The 22,369-nt window shown below is 37.1% G+C and overlaps 1 pseudogene; it reads right to left on the reverse strand.

The window, feature by feature from the left end:
* Positions 1-834: 834 nt before the first annotated feature.
* Positions 835-22,369, reverse strand: part of LOC135537853 (ephrin type-A receptor 6-like) — a 152,667-nt pseudogene continuing 131,132 nt past the window's right edge.

A 22,369-nucleotide genomic window follows, 5' to 3' on the forward strand; every position in this document is an offset into this window, starting at 1 on the left:
TAATCAAACTGAACAAGGATGTCTAATCAAACTGAACAAGGATGTCTAATCAAACTGAACAAGGATGTCTAATCAAACTGAACAAGGCTTTTTCACAGAACATGACTTTTCCACAAATATTTCACATATTCTGGTTGATGATGGATTATACATTTGTAAAATCAGATGACATTCATTTGTCTTCTCTTTGCTCCAAAATCTCCTCCACATTGTCCTTTCCCTTCCTATTGGTCAGAATCTCCTCCACATTGTCCTTTCTCTTCCTATTGGCCAGAATCTCCTCTGCATTGTCCTTTCTCTTCCTATTGGTCAGAATCTCCTCTGCATTGTCCTTTCTCTTCCTATTGGTCAGAATCTCCTCCACATTGTCCTTTCTCTTCCAGTTGGTTCAGAATCTCCTCCACATTGTCCTTTCTCTTCCTATTGGTCAGAATCTCCTCCGCATTGTTCTTTATTTTCCTATTGGTCAGAATCTCCTCCACATTGTCCTTTCTCTTCCTATTGGTCAGAATCTCCTCCACATTGTTCTTTCTCTTCCTATTGGTCAGAATCTCCTCCACATTGTCCTTTCTCTTCCTATTGGTCAGAATCTCCTCCACATTGTCCTTTCTCTTCCTATTGGTCAGAATCTCCTCCACATTGTCCTTTCTCTTCCTTCTCTTCCTATTGGTCAGAATCTCCTCTGCATTGTCCTTTCTCTTCCTATTGGTCAGAATCTCCTCCACATTGTCCTTTCTCTTCCTATTGGTCAGAATCTCCTCCACATTGTCCTTCTCTTCCTATTGGTCAGAATCTCCTCCACATTGTCCATTGTTTCTCTTCCTATTGGTCAGAATCTCCTCCACATTGTCCTTTCTCTTCCAATTGGTCAGAATCTCCTCCACATTGTCCTTTCTCTTCCTATTGGTCAGAATCTCCTCCACATTGTCCTTTCTATTCCTATTGGTCACAATCTGCTGCTTGATAAATGAACAAGGAAACAAAACATCTGTAATAAATAAGACACATTTAATCATCCCATTTTTTTGTCAAAAGTAGTGGTCTCTAAACGGAGAGTCCTGTTTCAGCCCGTCTCCGTCCACCTGATTAGAGGAAGACCCATCAGTGCACTTGCCTCTCCATGTGCTCCGTACTGCACGTGTCTGTCCTAAACAGTGCACCATGAAGGGAAAAGGGTGCTGTTCAGGACGTGGGCTGAAACGACCTCCATCTCAAGTCTTCTGGATCAGGGACAGAAGCCTCCTTAGTAAACCACTGTAGTCCACACGGGGAACAGTTCACCAGTCCGCCGAGAGAACATCTAGAATTTTAGAAACAAGCGTTTCTAATTGGACGAGTTCAGCTAATCGCTCTCTGTTTTCAGTTTGTTTTCTTTTCCGTTCGGTGCCGAATGAACACACCCAGGCCTGTCTGTCTGTCTGTGCAGTCCTAGCGTTTTGGGGGTTGGTTTAGATGTGGAAGCCGTTGTGTTGGACGGTGAGGAACTGTAGACGGAGACTCTGAAGGCTGCTCACTATCCTCCTCTGGTGGCCAATCAGAGACACACCGATACGCCTGATGTCCCTGAGGACAAGAGATACAGACACTATATGAGTTAGGTTCACTGTTTAGAGGAGATACAGACTCTATATGAGTTAGGTTCACTGTTTAGAGGAGAGACAGACTCTATATGAGTTAGGTTAACTGTTTAGAGGAGATACAGACTCTATATGAGTTAGGTTAACTGTTTAGAGGAGATAGGAGATTCAGACTCTATATGAGTTAGGTTCACTGTTTAGAGGAGATACAGACTCTATATGAGTTAGGTTAACTGTTTAGAGGAGATACAGACTCTATATGAGTTAGGTTAACTGTTTAGACGAGATACAGACTCTATATGAGTTAGGTTAACTGTTTAGATGAGAGATACAGACTCTATATGAGTTAGGTTAACTGTTTAGAGGAGATACAGACTCTATATGAGTTAGGTTAACTGTTTAGAGGAGATACAGACTCTATATGAGTTAGGTTAACTGTTTAGAGGAGATACAGACTCTATATTTACATTTACATTTACATTTAAGTCATACAGACGCTCTTAGTTAGGTTAACTGTTTAGAGGAGATACAGACTCTATATGAGTTAGGTTAACTGTTTAGTCATTTAGCAGAGAGAGTTACAGACTCTATATGAGTTAGGTTAACTGTTTAGAGGAGATACAGACTCTATATGAGTTAGGTTAACTGTTTAGAGGAGATACAGACTCTATATGAGTTAGGTTAACTGTTTAGAGGAGATACAGACTCTATATGAGTTAGGTTAACTGTTTAGAGGAGATACAGACTCTATATGAGTTAGGTTAACTGTTTAGGGGAGATACAGACTCTATATGAGTTAGGTTCACTGTTTAGAGGAGATACAGACTCTATATGAGTTAGGTTCACTGTTTAGAGGAGATACAGACTCTATATGAGTTAGGTTCACTGTTTAGAGGAGATACAGACTCTATATGAGTTAGGTTCACTGTTTAGAAAGAGATACAGACTCTATATGAGTTAGGTTAACTGTTTAGAGGAGATACAGACTCTATATGAGTTAGGTTAACTGTTTAGAGGAGATACAGACTCTATTAGTTAGGTTAACTGTTTAGAGGAGACAGACTCTATATGAGTTAGGTTAACTGTTTAGAGGAGATACAGACTCTATATGAGTTAGGTTAACTGTTTAGAGAGATACAGACTCTATATGAGTTAGGTTAACTGTTTAGAGAGATACAGACTCTATATGAGTTAGGTTAACTGTTTAGAGAGGGAGATACAGACTATATGAGTTAGGTTAACTGTTTCTATATGAGTTATACAGACACTTATGAGTTAGGTTAACTGTTTAGAGGAGATACAGACTCTATATGAGTTAGGTTAACTGTTTAGAGGAGATACAGACTCTATATGAGTTAGGTTCACTGTTTAGAGGAGATACAGACTCTATATGAGTTAGGTTAACTGTTTAGAGGAGATACAGACTCTATATGAGTTAGGTTCACTGTTTAGAGGAGATACAGACTATATGAGTTAGGTTCACTGTTTAGAGGAGATACAGACTCTATATATGAGTTAACTGTTTAGAGAGGATACAGACTCTATATGAGTTAGGTTAACTGTTTAGAGGAGATACAGACTCTATATGAGTTAGGTTCACTGTTTAGAGAGGATACAGACTCTATATGAGTTAGGTTCACTGTTTAGAGAGGGATACAGACTCTATATGAGTTAGGTTCACTGTTTAGAGGGATACAGACTCTATATGAGTTAGGTTCACTGTTTAGAGGAGATACAGACTCTATATGAGTTAGGTTAACTGTTTAGAGGAGATACAGACTCTATATGAGTTAGGTTCTTAACTGTTTAGAGGAGATACAGACTCTATATGAGTTAGGTTCACTGTTTAGAGGAGATACAGACTCTATATGAGTTAGGTTAACTGTTAGAGGAGATACAGACTCTATATGAGTTAGGTTAACTGTTTAGAGAGGATACAGACCCTATATGAGTTAGGTTAACTGTTTAGAGGAGATACAGACTCTATATGAGTTAGGTTAACTTAACTGTTTAGAGAGAATACATACACTATATGAGTTAGGTTAACTGATCTGATTAGAGAGGATACAGACTCTATATGAGTTAGGTTAACTATTTAGAAAGGATACAGACTCTATATGAGTTAGGTTAACTGTTTAGAGAGGATACAGACTCTATATGAGTTAGGTTAACTGTTTAGAGGAGATACAGACTCTATATGAGTTAGGTTAACTGTTTAGAGGAGATACAGACACTATATGAGTTAGGTTAACTGTTAGAGAGGATAACTCTATATGAGTTAGGTTCACTGTTTAGAGGAGAGATACAGACTCTATATGAGTTAGGTTAACTGTTTAGAGAGGATACAGACTCTATATGAATTAGGTTCACTGTTTAGAGGAGATACAGACTCTATATGAGTTAGGTTCACTGTTTAGAGGAGATACAGACTCTATATGAGTTAGGTTAACTGTTTAGAGGAGATACAGACTCTATATGAGTTAGGTTAACTTAACTGTTTAGAGAGGATACAGACTCTATATGAGTTAGGTTAACTGTTTAGAGGAGATACAGACTCTATATGAGTTAGGTTCACTGTTTAGAGGAGATACAGACTCTATATGAGTTAGGTTAACTGTTAGAGGAGATACAGACTCTATATGAGTTAGGTTAACTGTTTAGAGAGGATACAGACCCTATATGAGTTAGGTTAACTGAACTGTTTAGAGGAGATACAGACACTATATGAGTTAGGTTAACTGTGTAGAGGAGATACATACACTATATGAGTTAGGTTAACTGTGTAGAGGAGATACATACACTATATGAGTTAGGTTAACTGTTTAGAGAGGATACAGACTATATATGAGTTAGGTTCACTGTTTAGAGGAGAGACAGACTCTATATGAGTTAGGTTAACTGTTTAGAGGAGATACAGACTCTATATGAGTTAGGTTAACTGTTTAGAGGAGATACAGACACTATATGAGTTAGGTTCACACTGTTTAGAGGAGATACAGACTCTATATGAGTTAGGTTAACTGTTTAGAGGAGATACAGACTGTTTCACTGTTTAGAGGAGAGACAGACTCTATATGAGTTAGGTTAACTGTTTAGAGGAGATACAGACTCTATATGAGTTAGGTTAACTGTTTAGAGGAGATACAGACACTATATGAGTTAGGTTCACTGTTTAGAGGAGAGACAGACACTATATGAGTTAGGTTAACTGTTAGAGGATACAGACTCTATATGAGTTAGGTTCACTGTTTAGAGGAGATACAGACTCTATATGAGTTAGGTTAACTTAACTGTTTAGAGAGGATACAGACTCTATATGAGTTAGTTCACTGTTTAGAGGAGATACAGACTCTATATGAGTTAGGTTAACTGTTTAGAGGAGATACAGACTCTATATGAGTTAGGTTAACTTAACTGTTTAGAGAGGATACAGACTCTATATGAGTTAGGTTAACTGTTTAGAGGAGATACAGACTCTATATGAGTTAGGTTCACTGTTTAGAGGAGATACAGACTCTATATGAGTTAGGTTAACTGTTAGAGGAGATACAGACTCTATATGAGTTAGGTTAACTGTTTAGAGAGGATACAGACCCTATATGAGTTAGGTTAACTGAACTGTTTAGAGGAGATACAGACACTATATGAGTTAGGTTAACTGTGTAGAGGAGATACATACACTATATGAGTTAGGTTAACTGTTTAGAGAGGATACAGACTATATATGAGTTAGGTTCACTGTTTAGAGGAGAGACAGACTCTATATGAGTTAGGTTAATTGTTTAGAGGAGATACAGACTCTATATGAGTTAGGTTAACTGTTTAGAGGAGATACAGACACTATATGAGTTAGGTTCACTGTTTAGAGGAGAGACAGACTCTATATGAGTTAGGTTCACTGTTTAGAGGAGATACAGACTCTATATGAGTTAGGTTCACTGTTTAGAGGAGAGACAGACTCTATATGAGTTAGGTTAACTGTTTAGAGGAGATACAGACTCTATATGAGTTAGGTTAACTGTTTAGAGGAGATACAGACACTATATGAGTTAGGTTCACTGTTTAGAGGAGAGACAGACTCTATATGAGTTAGGTTCACTGTTTAGAGGAGATACAGACTCTATATGAGTTAGGTTAACTGTTTAGACGAGATACAGACTCTATATGAGTTAGGTTAACTGTTTAGACGAGATACAGACTCTATATGAGTTAGGTTAACTGTTTAGAGGAGATACAGACTCTATATGAGTTAGGTTAACTGTTTAGAGGAGATACAGACTCTATATGAGTTAGGTTAACTGTTTAGAGGAGATACAGACTATATGAGTTAGGTTAACTGAACTGTTTAGAGGAGATACAGACTCTATATGAGTTAGGTTAACTTAACTGTTTAGAGAGAATACATACACTATATGAGTTAGGTTAACTGATCTGATTAGAGAGGATACAGACTCTATATGAGTTAGGTTAACTGTTTAGAAAGGATACAGACTCTATATGAGTTAGGTTAACTATTTAGAAAGGATACAGACTCTATATGAGTTAGGTTAACTGTTTAGAGAGGATACATACACTATATGAGTTAGGTTAACTGATCTGATTAGAGAGGATACAGACTCTATATGAGTTAGGTTAACTGTTTAGAAAGGATACAGACTCTATATGAGTTAGGTTAACTGTTTAGAGGAGATACAGACTCTATATGAGTTAGGTTAACTGTTTAGAGGAGATACAGACACTATATGAGTTAGGTTAACTGTTAGAGAGGATACAGACTCTATATGAGTTAGGTTCACTGTTTAGAGGAGATACAGACTCTATATGAGTTAGGTTAACTTAACTGTTTAGAGAGGATACAGACTCTATATGAGTTAGGTTCACTGTTTAGAGGAGATACAGACTCTATATGAGTTAGGTTCACTGTTTAGAGGAGATACAGACTCTATATGAGTTAGGTTAACTGTTTAGAGGAGATACAGACTCTATATGAGTTAGGTTAACTTAACTGTTTAGAGAGGATACAGACTCTATATGAGTTAGGTTAACTGTTTAGAGGAGATACAGACTCTATATGAGTTAGGTTCACTGTTTAGAGGAGATACAGACTCTATATGAGTTAGGTTAACTGTTAGAGGAGATACAGACTCTATATGAGTTAGGTTAACTGTTTAGAGAGGATACAGACCCTATATGAGTTAGGTTAACTGAACTGTTTAGAGGAGATACAGACACTATATGAGTTAGGTTAACTGTGTAGAGGAGATACATACACTATATGAGTTAGGTTAACTGTGTAGAGGAGATACATACACTATATGAGTTAGGTTAACTGTTTAGAGAGGATACAGACTATATATGAGTTAGGTTCACTGTTTAGAGGAGATACAGACTCTATATGAGTTAGGTTAACTGTTTAGAGGAGATACAGACTCTATATGAGTTAGGTTAACTGTTTAGAGGAGATACAGACTCTATATGAGTTAGGTTAACTGTTTAGAGAGGATACAGACCCTATATGAGTTAGGTTAACTGAACTGTTTAGAGGAGATACAGACACTATATGAGTTAGGTTAACTGTTTAGAGGAGATACAGACTCTATATGAGTTAGGTTAACTGTTTAGAGGAGATACAGACTCTATATGAGTTAGGTTAACTGTTTAGAGGAGATACAGACTCTATATGAGTTAGGTTCACTGTTTAGAGGAGATACAGACTCTATATGAGTTAGGTTAACTTAACTGTTTAGAGGAGATACAGACTCTATATGAGTTAGGTTCACTGTTTAGAGGAGATACAGACTCTATATGAGTTAGGTTAACTGTTTAGAGGAGATACAGACTCTATATGAGTTAGGTTCACTGTTTAGAGAGGATACAGACTCTATATGAGTTAGGTTAACTGTTTAGGGAGATACAGACTCTATATGAGTTAGGTTAACTGTTTAGAGGAGATACAGACTCTATATGAGTTAGGTTAACTGTTTAGAGGAGATACAGACTATATGAGTTAGGTTCACTGTTTAGAGAGGATACAGACTCTATATGAGTTAGGTTAACTGTTTAGAGGAGATACAGACTATATGAGTTAGGTTCACTGTTTAGAGGAGATACAGACTCTATATGAGTTAGGTTAACTGTTTAGAGGAGATACAGACTCTATATGAGTTAGGTTAACTGTTTAGAGGAGATACAGACTCTATATGAGTTAGGTTAACTGTTTAGAGGAGATACAGACTCTATATGAGTTAGGTTAACTGTTTAGAGGAGATACAGACTCTATATGAGTTAGGTTAACTGAACTGTTTAGAGGAGATACAGACTCTATATGAGTTAGGTTCACTGTTTAGAGGAGATACAGACTCTATATGAGTTAGGTTAACTGTTTAGAGGAGATACAGACACTATATGAGTTAGGTTCACTGTTTAGAGGAGATACAGACTCTATATGAGTTAGGTTCACTGTTTAGAGAGGATACAGACTCTATATGAGTTAGGTTAACTGTTTAGAGGAGATACAGCCTCTATATGAGTTAGGTTAACTGTTTAGAGAGGATACAGACTCTATATGAGTTAGGTTCACTGTTTAGAGAGGATACAGACTCTATATGAGTTAGGTTCACTGTTTAGAGGAGATACAGACTCTATATGAGTTAGGTTCACTGTTTAGAGGAGATACAGACTCTATATGAGTTAGGTTCACTGTTTAGAAAGGATACAGACTCTATATGAGTTAGGTTAACTGTTTAGAAAGGATACAGACTCTATATGAGTTAGGTTAACTGTTTAGAGGAGATACAGACTCTATATGAGTTAGGTTAACTTAACTGTTTAGAGAGAATACATACACTATATGAGTTAGGTTAACTGATCTGATTAGAGAGGATACAGACTCTATATGAGTTAGGTTAACTGTTTAGAAAGGATACAGACTCTATATGAGTTAGGTTAACTATTTAGAAAGGATACAGACTCTATATGAGTTAGGTTAACTGTTTAGAGAGGATACAGACTCTATATGAGTTAGGTTAACTGTTTAGAGGAGATACAGACTCTATATGAGTTAGGTTCACTGTTTAGAGAGGATACAGACTCTATATGAGTTAGGTTAACTGTTTAGAGGAGATACAGACTATATGAGTTAGGTTCACTGTTTAGAGGAGATACAGACTCTATATGAGTTAGGTTAACTGTTTAGAGGAGATACAGACTCTATATGAGTTAGGTTAACTGTTTAGAGGAGATACAGACTCTATATGAGTTAGGTTAACTGTTTAGAGGAGATACAGACTCTATATGAGTTAGGTTAACTGTTTAGAGGAGATACAGACTCTATATGAGTTAGGTTAACTGTTTAGAGAGGATACAGACTCTATATGAGTTAGGTTAACTGTTTAGAGGAGATACAGACTCTATATGAGTTAGGTAAACTGTTTAGAGGAGATACAGACTCTATATGAGTTAGGTTCACTGTTTAGAGGAGATACAGACACTATATGAGTTAGGTTAACTGTTTAGAGGAGATACAGACTCTATATGAGTTAGGTTAACTGTTTAGAGAGGATACAGACCCTATATGAGTTAGGTTAACTGAACTGTTTAGAGGAGATACAGACACTATATGAGTTAGGTTAACTGTTTAGAGGAGATACAGACTCTATATGAGTTAGGTTAACTGTTTAGAGGAGATACAGACTCTATATGAGTTAGGTTAACTGTTTAGAGGAGATACAGACTCTATATGAGTTAGGTTCACTGTTTAGAGGAGATACAGACTCTATATGAGTTAGGTTAACTTAACTGTTTAGAGGAGATACAGACTCTATATGAGTTAGGTTCACTGTTTAGAGGAGATACAGACTCTATATGAGTTAGGTTAACTGTTTAGAGGAGATACAGACTCTATATGAGTTAGGTTCACTGTTTAGAGAGGATACAGACTCTATATGAGTTAGGTTAACTGTTTAGGGGAGATACAGACTCTATATGAGTTAGGTTAACTGTTTAGAGGAGATACAGACTCTATATGAGTTAGGTTAACTGTTTAGAGGAGATACAGACTATATGAGTTAGGTTCACTGTTTAGAGAGGATACAGACTCTATATGAGTTAGGTTAACTGTTTAGAGGAGATACAGACTATATGAGTTAGGTTCACTGTTTAGAGGAGATACAGACTCTATATGAGTTAGGTTAACTGTTTAGAGGAGATACAGACTCTATATGAGTTAGGTTAACTGTTTAGAGGAGATACAGACTCTATATGAGTTAGGTTAACTGTTTAGAGGAGATACAGACTCTATATGAGTTAGGTTAACTGTTTAGAGGAGATACAGACTCTATATGAGTTAGGTTAACTGAACTGTTTAGAGGAGATACAGACTCTATATGAGTTAGGTTCACTGTTTAGAGGAGATACAGACTCTATATGAGTTAGGTTAACTGTTTAGAGGAGATACAGACACTATATGAGTTAGGTTCACTGTTTAGAGGAGATACAGACTCTATATGAGTTAGGTTCACTGTTTAGAGAGGATACAGACTCTATATGAGTTAGGTTAACTGTTTAGAGGAGATACAGCCTCTATATGAGTTAGGTTAACTGTTTAGAGAGGATACAGACTCTATATGAGTTAGGTTCACTGTTTAGAGAGGATACAGACTCTATATGAGTTAGGTTCACTGTTTAGAGGAGATACAGACTCTATATGAGTTAGGTTCACTGTTTAGAAAGGATACAGACTCTATATGAGTTAGGTTAACTGTTTAGAAAGGATACAGACTCTATATGAGTTAGGTTAACTGTTTAGAGGAGATACAGACTCTATATGAGTTAGGTTAACTTAACTGTTTAGAGAGAATACATACACTATATGAGTTAGGTTAACTGATCTGATTAGAGAGGATACAGACTCTATATGAGTTAGGTTAACTGTTTAGAAAGGATACAGACTCTATATGAGTTAGGTTAACTATTTAGAAAGGATACAGACTCTATATGAGTTAGGTTAACTGTTTAGAGAGGATACAGACTCTATATGAGTTAGGTTAACTGTTTAGAGGAGATACAGACTCTATATGAGTTAGGTTCACTGTTTAGAGAGGATACAGACTCTATATGAGTTAGGTTAACTGTTTAGAGGAGATACAGACTATATGAGTTAGGTTCACTGTTTAGAGGAGATACAGACTCTATATGAGTTAGGTTAACTGTTTAGAGGAGATACAGACTCTATATGAGTTAGGTTAACTGTTTAGAGGAGATACAGACTCTATATGAGTTAGGTTCACTGTTTAGAGGAGATACAGACTCTATATGAGTTAGGTTCAATGTTTAGAGGAGATACAGACTCTATATGAGTTAGGTTAACTGTTTAGAGGAGATACAGACACTATATGAGTTAGGTTCACTGTTTAGAGGAGATACAGACTCTATATGAGTTAGGTTCACTGTTTAGAGGAGATACAGACACTATATGAGTTAGGTTAACTGTTTAGAGGAGATACAGACTCTATATGAGTTAGGTTAACTGAACTGTTTAGAGGAGATACAGACTCTATATGAGTTAGGTTCACTGTTTAGAGGAGATACAGACTCTATATGAGTTAGGTTAACTGTTTAGAGGAGATACAGACACTATATGAGTTAGGTTCACTGTTTAGAGGAGATACAGACTCTATATGAGTTAGGTTCACTGTTTAGAGAGGATACAGACACTATATGAGTTAGGTTAACTGTTTAGAGGAGATACAGACTCTATATGAGTTAGGTTCACTGTTTAGAGAGGATACAGACTCTATATGAGTTAGGTTCACTGTTTAGAGGAGATACAGACTCTATATGAGTTAGGTTCACTGTTTAGAAAGGATACAGACTCTATATGAGTTAGGTTAACTGTTTAGAGGAGATACAGACTCTATATGAGTTAGGTTAACTTAACTGTTTAGAGAGAATACATACACTATATGAGTTAGGTTAACTGATCTGATTAGAGAGGATACAGACTCTATATGAGTTAGGTTAACTGTTTAGAAAGGATACAGACTCTATATGAGTTAGGTTAACTATTTAGAAAGGATACAGACTCTATATGAGTTAGGTTAACTGTTTAGAGAGGATACAGACTCTATATGAGTTAGGTTAACTGTTTAGAGGAGATACAGACTCTATATGAGTTAGGTTAACTGTTTAGAGGAGATACAGACACTATATGAGTTAGGTTAACTGTTTAGAGGAGATACAGACTCTATATGAGTTAGGTTAACTGTGTAGAGGAGATACATACACTATATGAGTTAGGTTAACTGTTTAGAGGAGATACAGACACTATATGAGTTAGGTTAACTGTGTAGAGGAGATACATACACTATATGAGTTAGGTTAACTGTTTAGAGGAGATACAGACACTATATGAGTTAGGTTAACTGTGTAGAGGAGATACATACACTATATGAGTTAGGTTAACTGTGTAGAGGAGATACATACACTATATGAGTTAGGTTAACTGTTTAGAGGAGATACAGACACTATATGAGTTAGGTTAACTGTGTAGAGGAGATACATACACTATATGAGTTAGGTTAACTGTGTAGAGGAGATACATACACTATATGAGTTAGGTTAACTGTTTAGAGAGGATACAGACTATATATGAGTTAGGTTAACTGTTTAGAGGAGATACAGACTCTATATGAGTTAGGTTAACTGTTTAGAGAGGATACAGACCCTATATGAGTTAGGTTAACTGAACTGTTTAGAGGAGATACAGACACTATATGAGTTAGGTTAACTGTTTAGAGGAGATACAGACTCTATATGAGTTAGGTTAACTGTTTAGAGGAGATACAGACTCTATATGAGTTAGGTTAACTGTTTAGAGGAGATACAGACTCTATATGAGTTAGGTTCACTGTTTAGAGGAGATACAGACTCTATATGAGTTAGGTTAACTGTTTAGAGGAGATACAGACTCTATATTTACATTTACATTTACATTTAAGTCATTTAGCAGACGCTCTTATCGTTAGGTTAACTGTTTAGAGGAGATACAGACTCTATATGAGTTAGGTTAACTGTTTAGAGGAGATACAGACTCTATATGAGTTAGGTTAACTGTTTAGAGAGGATACAGACCCTATATGAGTTAGGTTAACTGAACTGTTTAGAGGAGATACAGACACTACATGAGTTAGGTTAACTGTTTAGAGGAGATACAGACTCTATATGAGTTAGGTTAACTGTTTAGAGGAGATACAGACTCTATATGAGTTAGGTTAACTGTTTAGAGGAGATACAGACTCTATATGAGTTAGGTTCACTGTTTAGAGGAGATACAGACTCTATATGAGTTAGGTTAACTTAACTGTTTAGAGGAGATACAGACTCTATATGAGTTAGGTTCACTGTTTAGAGGAGATACAGACTCTATATGAGTTAGGTTCACTGTTTAGAGGATACAGACTCTATATGAGTTAGGTTAACTGTTTAGGGGGAGATACAGACTCTATATGAGTTAGGTTAACTGTTTAGAGGAGATACAGACTCTATATGAGTTAGGTTAACTGTTTAGAGGAGATACAGACTATATGAGTTAGGTTCACTGTTTAGAGAGGATACAGACTCTATATGAGTTAGGTTAACTGTTTAGAGGAGATACAGACTATATGAGTTAGGTTCACTGTTTAGAGGAGATACAGACTCTATATGAGTTAGGTTAACTGTTTAGAGGAGATACAGACTCTATATGAGTTAGGTTAACTGTTTAGAGGAGATACAGACTCTATATGAGTTAGGTTAACTGTTTAGAGGAGATACAGACTCTATATGAGTTAGGTTCACTGTTTAGAGGAGATACAGACTCTATATGAGTTAGGTTAACTGTTAGAGGAGATACAGACTCTATATGAGTTAGGTTAACTGTTTAGAGAGGATACAGACCCTATATGAGTTAGGTTAACTGAACTGTTTAGAGGAGATACAGACACTATATGAGTTAGGTTAACTGTTTAGAGGAGATACATACACTATATGAGTTAGGTTAACTGTGTAGAGGAGATACATACACTATATGAGTTAGGTTAACTGTTTAGAGGAGATACAGACTCTATATGAGTTAGGTTAACTGTTTAGAGAGGATACAGACTATATATGAGTTCGGTTAACTGTTTAGAGGAGATACAGACTTTATATGAGTTAGGTTAACTGTTTAGAGGAGATACAGACTCTATATGAGTTAGGTTAACTGTTTAGAGGAGATACAGACTCTATATGAGTTAGGTTAACTGTTTAGAGAGGATACAGACCCTATATGAGTTAGGTTAACTGAACTGTTTAGAGGAGATACAGACTCTATATGAGTTAGGTTCACTGTTTAGAGGAGATACAGACTCTATATGAGTTAGGTTCACTGTTTAGAGGAGATACAGACTCTATATGAGTTAGGTTAACTGTTTAGAGGAGATACAGACTCTATATGAGTTAGGTTCACTGTTTAGAGGAGATACAGACTCTATATGAGTTAGGTTAACTGTTTAGAGGAGATACAGACTCTATATGAGTTAGGTTAACTGTTTAGAGGAGATACAGACTCTATATGAGTTAGGTTAACTGTTTAGAGGAGATACAGACTCTATATGAGTTAGGTTAACTGTTTAGAGGAGATACAGACTCTATATGAGTTAGGTTAACTGAACTGTTTAGAGGAGATACAGACTCTATATGAGTTAGGTTCACTGTTTAGAGGAGATACAGACTCTATATGAGTTAGGTTAACTGTTTAGAGGAGATACAGACACTATATGAGTTAGGTTCACTGTTTAGAGGAGATACAGACTCTATGTGAGTTAGGTTAACTGTTTAGAGAGGATACAGACTCTATATGAGTTAGGTTCACTGTTTAGAGGAGATACAGACTCTATATGAGTTAGGTTCACTGTTTAGAGAGGATACAGACTCTATATGAGTTAGGTTAACTGTTTAGAGGAGATACAGCCTCTATATGAGTTAGGTTAACTGTTTAGAGAGGATACAGACTCTATATGAGTTAGGTTCACTGTTTAGAGAGGATACAGACTCTATATGAGTTAGGTTCACTGTTTAGAGGAGATACAGACTCTATATGAGTTAGGTTCACTGTTTAGAAAGGATACAGACTCTATATGAGTTAGGTTAACTGTTTAGAAAGGATACAGACTCTATATGAGTTAGGTTAACTGTTTAGAGGAGATACAGACTCTATATGAGTTAGGTTAACTTAACTGTTTAGAGAGAATACATACACTATATGAGTTAGGTTAACTGATCTGATTAGAGAGGATACAGACTCTATATGAGTTAGGTTAACTGTTTAGAAAGGATACAGACTCTATATGAGTTAGGTTAACTATTTAGAAAGGATACAGACTCTATATGAGTTAAGTTAACTGTTTAGAGAGGATACAGACTCTATATGAGTTAGGTTAACTGTTTAGAGGAGATACAGACTCTATATGAGTTAGGTTAACTGTTTAGAGGAGATACAGACACTATATGAGTTAGGTTAACTGTTAGAGAGGATACAGACTCTATATGAGTTAGGTTCACTGTTTAGAGGAGATACAGACTCTATATGAGTTAGGTTAACTTAACTGTTTAGAGAGGATACAGACTCTATATGAGTTAGGTTCACTGTTTAGAGGAGATACAGACTCTATATGAGTTAGGTTCACTGTTTAGAGGAGATACAGACTCTATATGAGTTAGGTTAACTGTTAGAGGAGATACAGACTCTATATGAGTTAGGTTAACTGTTTAGAGAGGATACAGACCCTATATGAGTTAGGTTAACTGAACTGTTTAGAGGAGATACAGACACTATATGAGTTAGGTTAACTGTTTAGAGGAGATACATACACTATATGAGTTAGGTTAACTGTGTAGAGGAGATACATACACTATATGAGTTAGGTTAACTGTTTAGAGGAGATACAGACTCTATATGAGTTAGGTTAACTGTTTAGAGAGGATACAGACTATATATGAGTTCGGTTAACTGTTTAGAGGAGATACAGACTTTATATGAGTTAGGTTAACTGTTTAGAGGAGATACAGACTCTATATGAGTTAGGTTAACTGTTTAGAGGAGATACAGACTCTATATGAGTTAGGTTAACTGTTTAGAGAGGATACAGACCCTATATGAGTTAGGTTAACTGAACTGTTTAGAGGAGATACAGACTCTATATGAGTTAGGTTCACTGTTTAGAGGAGATACAGACCCTATATGAGTTAGGTTCACTGTTTAGAGGAGATACAGACTCTATATGAGTTAGGTTAACTGTTTAGAGGAGATACAGACTCTATATGAGTTAGGTTCACTGTTTAGAGGAGATACAGACTCTATATGAGTTAGGTTAACTGTTTAGAGGAGATACAGACTCTATATGAGTTAGGTTAACTGTTTAGAGGAGATACAGACTCTATATGAGTTAGGTTAACTGTTTAGAGGAGATACAGACTCTATATGAGTTAGGTTAACTGTTTAGAGGAGATACAGACTCTATATGAGTTAGGTTAACTGAACTGTTTAGAGGAGATACAGACTCTATATGAGTTAGGTTCACTGTTTAGAGGAGATACAGACTCTATATGAGTTAGGTTAACTGTTTAGAGGAGATACAGACACTATATGAGTTAGGTTCACTGTTTAGAGGAGATACAGACTCTATGTGAGTTAGGTTAACTGTTTAGAGAGGATACAGACTCTATATGAGTTAGGTTCACTGTTTAGAGAGGATACAGACTCTATATGAGTTAGGTTCACTGTTTAGAGGAGATACAGACTCTATATGAGTTAGGTTCACTGTTTAGAAAGGATACAGACTCTATATGAGTTAGGTTAACTGTTTAGAAAGGATACAGACTCTATATGAGTTAGGTTAACTGTTTAGAGGAGATACAGACTCTATATGAGTTAGGTTAACTTAACTGTTTAGAGAGAATACATACACTATATGAGTTAGGTTAACTGATCTGATTAGAGAGGATACAGACTCTATATGAGTTAGGTTAACTGTTTAGAAAGGATACAGACTCTATATGAGTTAGGTTAACTATTTAGAAAGGATACAGACTCTATATGAGTTAAGTTAACTGTTTAGAGAGGATACAGACTCTATATGAGTTAGGTTAACTGTTTAGAGGAGATACAGACTCTATATGAGTTAGGTTAACTGTTTAGAGGAGATACAGACACTATATGAGTTAGGTTAACTGTTAGAGAGGATACAGACTCTATATGAGTTAGGTTCACTGTTTAGAGGAGATACAGACTCTATATGAGTTAGGTTAACTTAACTGTTTAGAGAGGATACAGACTCTATATGAGTTAGGTTCACTGTTTAGAGGAGATACAGACTCTATATGAGTTAGGTTCACTGTTTAGAGGAGATACAGACTCTATATGAGTTAGGTTAACTGTTTAGAGGAGATACAGACTCTATATGAGTTAGGTTAACTTAACTGTTTAGAGAGGATACAGACTCTATATGAGTTAGGTTAACTGTTTAGAGGAGATACAGACTCTATATGAGTTAGGTTCACTGTTTAGAGGAGATACAGACTCTATATGAGTTAGGTTAACTGTTAGAGGAGATACAGACTCTATATGAGTTAGGTTAACTGTTTAGAGAGGATACAGACCCTATATGAGTTAGGTTAACTGAACTGTTTAGAGGAGATACAGACACTATATGAGTTAGGTTAACTGTTTAGAGGAGATACATACACTATATGAGTTAGGTTAACTGTGTAGAGGAGATACATACACTATATGAGTTAGGTTAACTGTTTAGAGGAGATACAGACTCTATATGAGTTAGGTTAACTGTTTAGAGAGGATACAGACTATATATGAGTTCGGTTAACTGTTTAGAGGAGATACAGACTTTATATGAGTTAGGTTAACTGTTTAGAGGAGATACAGACTCTATATGAGTTAGGTTAACTGTTTAGAGGAGATACAGACTCTATATGAGTTAGGTTAACTGTTTAGAGAGGATACAGACCCTATATGAGTTAGGTTAACTGAACTGTTTAGAGGAGATACAGACTCTATATGAGTTAGGTTCACTGTTTAGAGGAGATACAGACTCTATATGAGTTAGGTTCACTGTTTAGAGGAGATACAGACTCTATATGAGTTAGGTTAACTGTTTAGAGAGGATACAGACTCTATATGAGTTAGGTTAACTGTTAGAGGAGATACAGACTCTATATGAGTTAGGTTAACTGTTTAGAGGAGATACAGACTCTATATGAGTTAGGTTCACTGTTTAGAGGAGATACAGACTCTATATGAGTTAGGTTCACTGTTTAGAGGAGATACAGACTCTATATGAGTTAGGTTAACTGTTTAGAGGAGATACAGACACTATATGAGTTAGGTTCACTGTTTAGAGGAGATACAGACTCTATGTGAGTTAGGTTAACTGTTTAGAGAGGATACAGACTCTATATGAGTTAGGTTCACTGTTTAGAGGAGATACAGACTCTATATGAGTTAGGTTCACTGTTTAGAGAGGATACAGACTCTATATGAGTTAGGTTAACTGTTTAGAGGAGATACAGCCTCTATATGAGTTAGGTTAACTGTTTAGAGAGGATACAGACTCTATATGAGTTAGGTTCACTGTTTAGAGAGGATACAGACTCTATATGAGTTAGGTTCACTGTTTAGAGGAGATACAGACTCTATATGAGTTAGGTTCACTGTTTAGAAAGGATACAGACTCTATATGAGTTAGGTTAACTGTTTAGAAAGGATACAGACTCTATATGAGTTAGGTTAACTGTTTAGAGGAGATACAGACTCTATATGAGTTAGGTTAACTTAACTGTTTAGAGAGAATACATACACTATATGAGTTAGGTTAACTGATCTGATTAGAGAGGATACAGACTCTATATGAGTTAGGTTAACTGTTTAGAAAGGATACAGACTCTATATGAGTTAGGTTAACTATTTAGAAAGGATACAGACTCTATATGAGTTAAGTTAACTGTTTAGAGAGGATACAGACTCTATATGAGTTAGGTTAACTGTTTAGAGGAGATACAGACTCTATATGAGTTAGGTTAACTGTTTAGAGGAGATACAGACACTATATGAGTTAGGTTAACTGTTAGAGAGGATACAGACTCTATATGAGTTAGGTTCACTGTTTAGAGGAGATACAGACTCTATATGAGTTAGGTTAACTTAACTGTTTAGAGAGGATACAGACTCTATATGAGTTAGGTTCACTGTTTAGAGGAGATACAGACTCTATATGAGTTAGGTTCACTGTTTAGAGGAGATACAGACTCTATATGAGTTAGGTTAACTGTTTAGAGGAGATACAGACTCTATATGAGTTAGGTTAACTTAACTGTTTAGAGAGGATACAGACTCTATATGAGTTAGGTTAACTGTTTAGAGGAGATACAGACTCTATATGAGTTAGGTTCACTGTTTAGAGGAGATACAGACTCTATATGAGTTAGGTTAACTGTTAGAGGAGATACAGACTCTATATGAGTTAGGTTAACTGAACTGTTTAGAGGAGATACAGACACTATATGAGTTAGGTTAACTGTTTAGAGGAGATACATACACTATATGAGTTAGGTTAACTGTGTAGAGGAGATACATACACTATATGAGTTAGGTTAACTGTTTAGAGGAGATACAGACTCTATATGAGTTAGGTTAACTGTTTAGAGGAGATACAGACTCTATATGAGTTAGGTTAACTGTTTAGAGAGGATACAGACCCTATATGAGTTAGGTTAACTGAACTGTTTAGAGGAGATACAGACTCTATATGAGTTAGGTTCACTGTTTAGAGGAGATACAGACTCTATATGAGTTAGGTTCACTGTTTAGAGGAGATACAGACTCTATATGAGTTAGGTTAACTGTTTAGAGGAGATACAGACTCTATATGAGTTAGGTTAACTGTTTAGAGGAGATACAGACTATATGAGTTAGGTTAACTGTTTAGAGGAGATACAGACTCTATATGAGTTAGGTTCACTGTTTTGAGGAGATACAGACTCTATATGAGTTAGGTTAACTTAACTGTTTAGAGGAGATACAGACTCTATATGAGTTAGGTTAACTGTTTAGAGGAGATACAGACTCTATATGAGTTAGGTTCACTGTTTAGAGGAGATACAGACTCTATATGAGTTAGGTTAACTGTTTAGAGGAGATACAGACTCTATATGAGTTAGGTTCACTGTTTAGAGGAGATACAGACTCTATATGAGTTAGGTTAACTGTTTTGAGGAGATACAGACTCTATATGAGTTAGGTTAACTTAACTGTTTAGAGGAGATACAGACTCTATATGAGTTAGGTTAACTGTTTAGAGGAGATACAGACTCTATATGAGTTAGGTTAACTTAACTGTTTAGAGAGGATACAGACTCTATATGAGTTAGGTTAACTGTTTAGAGGAGATACAGACTCTATATGAGTTAGGTTCACTGTTTAGAGGAGATACAGACTCTATATGAGTTAGGTTAACTGTTAGAGGAGATACAGACTCTATATGAGTTAGGTTAACTGTTTAGAGAGGATACAGACCCTATATGAGTTAGGTTAACTGAACTGTTTAGAGGAGATACAGACACTATATGAGTTAGGTTAACTGTTTAGAGGAGATACATACACTATATGAGTTAGGTTAACTGTGTAGAGGAGATACATACACTATATGAGTTAGGTTAACTGTTTAGAGGAGATACAGACTCTATATGAGTTAGGTTCACTGTTTAGAGAGGATACAGACTCTATATGAGTTATGTTCACTGTTTAGAGAGGATACAGACTCTATATGAGTTAGGTTCACTGTTTAGAGAGGATACAGACTCTATATGAGTTAGGTTAACTGTTTAGAGAGGATACAGACTATATATGAGTTCGGTTAACTGTTTAGAGGAGATACAGACTTTATATGAGTTAGGTTAACTGTTTAGAGGAGATACAGACTCTATATGAGTTAGGTTAACTGTTTAGAGGAGATACAGACTCTATATGAGTTAGGTTAACTGTTTAGAGAGGATACAGACCCTATATGAGTTAGGTTAACTGAACTGTTTAGAGGAGATACAGACTCTATATGAGTTAGGTTCACTGTTTAGAGGAGATACAGACTCTATATGAGTTAGGTTCACTGTTTAGAGGAGATACAGACTCTATATGAGTTAGGTTAACTGTTTAGAGGAGATACAGACTCTATATGAGTTAGGTTCACTGTTTTGAGGAGATACAGACTCTATATGAGTTAGGTTAACTTAACTGTTTAGAGGAGATACAGACTCTATATGAGTTAGGTTAACTGTTTAGAGGAGATACAGACTCTATATGAGTTAGGTTCACTGTTTAGAGGAGATACAGACTCTATATGAGTTAGGTTAACTGTTTTGAGGAGATACAGACTCTATATGAGTTAGGTTAACTGTTTAGAGAGGATACAGACACTATATGAGTTAGGTTAACTTTTTAGAAAGGATACAGACTCTATATGAGTTAGGTTAACTGTTTAGAGAGGATGGTGAGGGGCTGGGCAGGGTGATGTTGTGGATGTTGGTGAGGGTCTGGGCAGGGTGATGTTGTGGATGTTGGTGAGGGTCTGAGCAGGGTGATGTGGATGTTGGTGAGAGTCTGGGCAGGGTGATGTTGGTGAGGGTCTGGGCAGGGTGATGTTGGTGAGTGTCTGGGCAGGGTGATGTTGGTGAGGGTCTGGGCAGGGTGATGTTGGTGAGTGTCTGGGCAGGGTGATGTTGGTGAGGGTCTGGGCAGGGTGATGTTGGTGAGGGTCTGGGCAGGGTGATGTTGGTGAGGGTCTGAGCAGGGTGATGTGGATGTTGGTGAGAGTCTGGGCAGGGTGATGTTGGTGAGGGTCTGGGCAGGGTGATGTTGGTGAGGGTCTGGGCAGGGTGATGTTGGTGAGGGTCTGGGCAGGGTGATGTTGGTGAGGGTCTGGGCAGGGTGATGTTGGTGAGGGTCTGGGCAGGGTGATGTTGGTGAGGGTCTGGGCAGGGTGATGTTGGTGAGGGTCTGGGCAAGGTGATGTTGGTGAGGGTCTGGGCAGGGTGATGTTGGTGAGGGTCTGGGCAGGGTGATGTTGGTGAGGGTCTGGGCAGGGTGATGTTGGTGAGGGTCTGGGCAGGGTGATGTGGATGTTGGTGAGGGTCTGGGCAGGGTGATGTTGTGGATGATGGTGAGGGTCTGGGCAAGGTGATGTGGATGTTTGTGAGGGTCTGGGCAGGGTGATGTTGGTGAGGGTCTGGGCAGGGTGATGTTGGTGAGGGTCTGGGCAGGGTGATGTTGGTGAGGGTCTGGACAGGGTGATGTTGGTGAGGGTCTGGGCAGGGTGATGTTGGTGAGGGTCTGGGCAGGGTGATGTTGGTGAGGGTCTGGGCAGGGTGATGATGGTGAGAGTCTGGGCAGGGTGATGATGGTGAGGGTCTGGGCAGGGTTATGTTGTGGATGTTGGTGAGGGTCTGGGCAGGGTGATGTTGGTGAGGGTCTGGGCAGGGTGATGTTGTGGATGTTGGTGAGGGTCTGGGCAGGGTGATGTTGTGGATGTTGGTGAGGTTAGTTTGTATGCATGCGGGTGCTTTGTATTCTAAAAAATACAATTAAAATAAATAAATAAGATGAACTCAATAATACACAGTAGATTGAAGTCGTATTGAATTAAATAAATAATCTTGGTCAGAATACAGGGAATAGGCTGCATTTTGGGAAGCAGCCGTTCTCTCCTGAT

The sequence above is a fragment of the Oncorhynchus masou genome, unplaced genomic scaffold (assembly GCF_036934945.1).
Source record: "Oncorhynchus masou masou isolate Uvic2021 unplaced genomic scaffold, UVic_Omas_1.1 unplaced_scaffold_857, whole genome shotgun sequence".
Classification (NCBI taxonomy): domain Eukaryota; kingdom Metazoa; phylum Chordata; class Actinopteri; order Salmoniformes; family Salmonidae; genus Oncorhynchus; species Oncorhynchus masou.